At 58.6% G+C, this 5,366-nt stretch overlaps 1 non-coding gene across 1 annotated transcript in view; it reads right to left on the reverse strand.

Annotated features, from left to right (window-relative positions):
• The window catches only part of LOC145655570 (18S ribosomal RNA), a 1,839-nt gene extending 9 nt beyond the window's left edge, over positions 1–1,830 (reverse strand). The window contains exon 1 of the ribosomal RNA XR_014121634.1: positions 1–1,830. This exon is cut by the window's left edge and continues 9 nt beyond it. This is a non-coding gene — a ribosomal RNA (18S ribosomal RNA).
• Positions 1,831–5,366: the final 3,536 nt, after the last annotated feature.

Here is a 5,366-nt window from a genome sequence, read left to right on the forward strand (position 1 = left end):
TTTCGCAGGTTCACCTACGAAAACCTTGTTACGACTTTTACTTCCTCTAGATAGTCAAGTTTGATCGACTTCTCGGCGCTCCGCCAAGGCCCGCGAGGAGCCCCGGCGGGGCCGATCCGAGGACCTCACTAAACCATCCGATCGGTAGTAGCGACGGGCGGTGTGTACAAAGGGCAGGGACTTAATCAACGCGAGCTTATGACCCGCGCTTACTGGGAATTCCTCGTTCATGGGGAATAATTGCAATCCCCAGTCCCCATCACGAATGGGGTTCAGCGGATTACCCGCACCTCTCGGTGTAGGGTAGGCACACGCTGATCCAACCATTGTGGCGCGCGTGCAGCCCCGGACATCTAAGGGCATCACAGACCTGTTATTGCTCCATCTCGCGTGGCTGAACGCCACTTGTCCCTCTAAGAAGTTTGACGCCGACCGCGGAGGGCCGCGTAACTATTTAGCATGCCGGAGTCTCGTTCGTTATCGGAATTAACCAGACAAATCGCTCCACCAACTAAGAACGGCCATGCACCACCACCCACAGAATCGAGAAAGAGCTATCAATCTGTCAATCCTTTCCGTGTCCGGGCCGGGTGAGGTTTCCCGTGTTGAGTCAAATTAAGCCGCAGGCTCCACTCCTGGTGGTGCCCTTCCGTCAATTCCTTTAAGTTTCAGCTTTGCAACCATACTCCCCCCGGAACCCACAGACTCGTGGTTTCCCTCACGCTGCCCGGCGGGTCATGGGAATAACGCCGCCGGATCGCGGGTCGGCATAGTTTACGGTCGGAACTACGACGGTATCTGATCGTCTTCGAACCTCCGACTTTCGTTCTTGATTAATGAAAACATTCTTGGCAAATGCTTTCGCTTTCGTCCGTCTTGCGCCGGTCCAAGAATTTCACCTCTAGCGGCGCAATACGAATGCCCCCGGCCGTCCCTCTTAATCATGGCCCTGGTTCAGGAAACCCACAAAATAGAACCGGAGTCCTATTCCATTATTCCTAGCTCAGGTATTCAGGCGAGAAGCGGGCCCGCTTTGAACACTCTAATTTTTTCAAAGTAAACGCTCCGAGCCCCGTCCGGACACCCAGCCAAGGGCATCCGGGGGGCACCGGGAGACAGGGTCTGAGACAGGCGGTGGCACGCCTCGCGGCGGACCGCCAGCCCACTCCCGACATCCAACTACGAGCTTTTTAACTGCAGCAACTTTAATATACGCTATTGGAGCTGGAATTACCGCGGCTGCTGGCACCAGACTTGCCCTCCAATGGGTCCTCACCCATGGGTTTAGGATACGCTCATTCCGATTACAGGGCCTCGAAAGAGACCTGTATCGTTATTTTTCGTCACTACCTCCCCGTGTCGGGAATGGGTAATTTGCGCGCCTGCTGCCTTCCTTGGATGTGGTAGCCGTTTCTCAGGCTCCCTCTCCGGAATCGAACCCTGATTCCCCGTTACCCGTGGTCACCATGGTAGCCGACTATGGTACCATCGAAAGTTGATAGGGCAGACATTCGAATGAGACGTCGCCGCCGCGGAGGGCGCGCGATCGGCCCGAGGTTATCTAGAGTCACCAAAGCGGCCGGGGGGCCCGAGCCCCCCGGATGGGTTTTGGGTCTGATAAATGCACGCATCCCCCGAAGGGTCAGCGCTCGTTTGCATGTATTAGCTCTAGAATTACCACAGTTATCCGAGTAACGTGTGGAGCGATCAAAGGAACCATAACTGATTTAATGAGCCATTCGCAGTTTCACTGTACCGGCCGTGTGCACTTAGACCTGCATGGCTTAATCTTTGAGACAAGCATATGTTACTGGCAGGATCAACCAGGTAGTTTGCACCGTGGTCTGGGATGAACCACGAGTGACATCCGCCTCCCCTTCCGGGGGCTAGGAAGCAGCGGGTTGTAAGTGCGTGCGCCGTCAGGTCCAGACGCCATACAGGGCTACCCAGGACAGCTTCCGCGGCCAGTGTAAACGTGCTCGCGCACCGCCCTCTGGCCTTCGGACGCCGACCTCTCACCTTGATGCAAAGCTGTCCCATCCGGTCATGCCCGCACCGTACCCCGTCCACCTCCTCCGGAGGTGCGGACGGCCGACTCCAGGTGCTTTCGGCGTTCCCTCTCTTCACGCCGTTTTGATTTTCGTGGGCCGCTGGTGGGGGGACAAGGGAAAGACCTCGTCGAATTCCCTCCCCCCTAGCCTCGCTCAACCTACGTTTCGTGATGTAACCAAGAAGAGTGATTCGTGGGCCCAGGTAGGTTTGAAGAGGAGGCCAACAAAGCAGGGCACTCCCTTCCTCCCAAACCACAGACACCAGTATAGGACAACTGAGTAGACAGACTGGCCGTCTGAGTCTCCCCCAGAGAGTTCTGGGATGGGTTACAAATAACCCCCACCCCCCATCAGAGGCTTGACCCGCTAGAACCAGGGAGGATCTGTCAAAACCGCTCTCCACATCAGAAGTTCTGGATCAGCCGGGGCTGGTCGGCAGACGTCCACCTAAGGCCGTGGCCTAACCCCGTGTGGGGGGATAGCGCTCGCACCCGTACACGTGGACACCCGCTCGTCAAATGGCTGGCTCCTCACTTACCGTAGGGGGAATGGTTTGCCTACCCCTGGCGGGTCTGGTACTCCACTCTACCAAACAAGGAAGCAACACACCAATAGACCCCTGCAACACCGGGCAGCTTTGGGCAGTGTCACTACACTCCTCCTTGTTCTTCACGTTCCTTCCGTGGTGATTTTTTTTTTTTTTTCGTGGCCATTGCCGTGCATGGCTTCCCCATCGCTTTGCATGCTCTCCATTGCCTCGTGCTGCTTCACCATTGGTCTCACCTGGAGACCGAAGCCGCTCTCTCAGTAACCCGATGGTACCTGGCCAGAAAACCCCGTGCCCGATTTCATCTAGGACAAGGGCCAAACCACAGACCGTGCCCGTCCAGGGTCAACCCCTGGTCGGACAGGCCTGGTGGGTCGATACCATGGATGTGGCAGGCCGACGAGAATCCACTGGTACATTTACAAACACGCCCACCCTGGTGGCATGGCTGTACGACCCATCGTCGAAGCACGCTGCGGCGGACTGAGCCATTGGATCCAGTTGCCTGGGCGTACACTCAGCCCAACAGACGCACTCGGGTCGGGGAGAGCAAAGCAGACTGTGTGCCTGGATGTGCCCACTTCCATAGGGGAATCGGCATGATGGTTCACTTAACCCGAGGAGGGCTCCCCTCGCGGGATAAGCACCCCCCTCGGGGGATGGGGGGGGGGGGGGGCATCCAGAGCACACCACTTTCCGGTAGGGGACAGGCGTTTGATCATGTGTCCGAGGGAGAGCTCCCCTTGCCGGCCGAACACCCCTCGGACTCCCCTTGGGCTTCCAGAGAACGCCACTGGATGAATTTAGTGCTTGGACCCCATTGATTCTCTTTGCTCTCCCATATACCCGACGGGACCTATTTGCAAAACCCCGTGCCAACCAGACCTCCAGGAAGGGGGCTGGCGGCTAACCATGCCCAGCAGGGTGCACCCTGGTCGGACACTTTGGGAGGGTCGAGAGCCTGGAAGTGCCACCCGGGGGAGTAATTCTGATTTCCGTTTTAATGCACTCAGGGACAGCCCGAGGACCTCTGTAGTGCACCTGAGGCGGACTGAGCCGTCGGGTCCAGGGGTCTGGAGTTCGGAACCTCCAGGGTTCACCTGGCTGTTCTCTTAGCCCGGCAGGGTGCACCCTGGTCGGACACTTTGGGAGGGTCGAGAGCCTGGATGTGCCACCCCGACGAGTAATGAGTTTTCCCTTCGTATCTCTTCCGGACCAGGTCCGATTCGCACGAAACTCGCTGGGCATGGCCAGGAGCGCCCCCTGCTGCCCACGCCACCGTCCCCGCGCTTCTACTCCCGAGGGCCGAGGAGACAGCGAAGCGTGGGTCGGGTCGCCTGCTTCCAGGGTCTCCCTGGTACTCTCCAGTCTCCCGAGTCCATCGGGTCCGACCTCGTATTTTTAGCCCAGACGGGGAATGAGAAAGGGGCCCCCGACCGCCCGAGGGCGGGCGCTCGCTTCTCAGCCTAGGAACGTCCGATTCCCACGAAACTTTTACGCCAGACGTTCCTGGCAGCGAGCGCGTTCAAAGGTGACCCGCGCTGCTTCTCTCCTCCCAAGGGCCGAAGAGATATTCGTCTTCAAACCCGACCGGCCCTGTGTTTGCCGCCCCGGCGGTTTTAAAAAATCATAGCGTAAAAACGGTGGGTGCGCTTCGCCTGCCGCTTGGACAGCGTTAAACGGCAGCCCCGGCTCTTTCCAAAGGGCCCTCAACCGACTTTCTGCTCCCAAGGAGCCCAGAGATATGAAACCGAAAAATCAAAACCCCGTGCCAACCAGACCTCCAGGAAGGGGGCTGGCGGCTAACCATGCCCGGCAGGGTGCACCCTGGTCGGACGCTTTGGGAGGGTCGAGAGCCTGGATGTGCCACCCCGACGAGTAATGAGTTTTCCCTTCGTATCTCTTCCGGACCAGGTCCGATTCGCACGAAACTCGCTGGGCATGGCCAGGAGCGCCCCCTGCTGCCCACGCCACCGTCCCCGCGCTTCTACTCCCGAGGGCCGAGGAGACAGCGAAGCGTGGGTCGGGTCGCCTGCTTCCAGGGTCTCCCTGGTACTCTCCAGTCTCCCGAGTCCATCGGGTCCGACCTCGTATTTTTAGCCCAGACGGGGAATGAGAAAGGGGCCCCCGACCGCCCGAGGGCGGGCGCTCGCTTCTCAGCCTAGGAACGTCCGATTCCCACGAAACTTTTACGCCAGACGTTCCTGGCAGCGAGCGCGTTCAAAGGTGACCCGCGCTGCTTCTCTCCTCCCAAGGGCCGAAGAGATATTCGTCTTCAAACCCGACCGGCCCTGTGTTTGCCGCCCCGGCGGTTTTAAAAAATCATAGCGTAAAAACGGTGGGTGCGCTTCGCCTGCCGCTTGGACAGCGTTAAACGGCAGCCCCGGCTCTTTCCAAAGGGCCCTCAACCGACTTTCTGCTCCCAAGGAGCCCAGAGATATGAAACCGATAAATCAAAACCCCGTGCCAACCAGACCTCCAGGAAGGGGGCTGGCGGCTAACCATGCCCGGCAGGGTGCACCCTGGTCGGACGCTTTGGGAGGGTCGAGAGCCTGGATGTGCCACCCCGACGAGTAATGAGTTTTCCCTTCGTATCTCTTCCGGACCAGGTCCGATTCGCACGAAACTCGCTGGGCATGGCCAGGAGCGCCCCCTGCTGCCCAGGCCTGGCTCTGGGCCTGGGCACACTTCATTCACTTTGTACCTTTAAATCATACTACTACTACTACTACTACCACCAGAATTCCAGGGCCAAGAGGTCACACAGT

This window comes from Electrophorus electricus, unplaced genomic scaffold, assembly GCF_041902795.1.
Source record: "Electrophorus electricus isolate QZ-2024a unplaced genomic scaffold, ASM4190279v1 Scaffold281, whole genome shotgun sequence".
Taxonomy (NCBI): Eukaryota; Metazoa; Chordata; class Actinopteri; order Gymnotiformes; family Gymnotidae; genus Electrophorus; species Electrophorus electricus.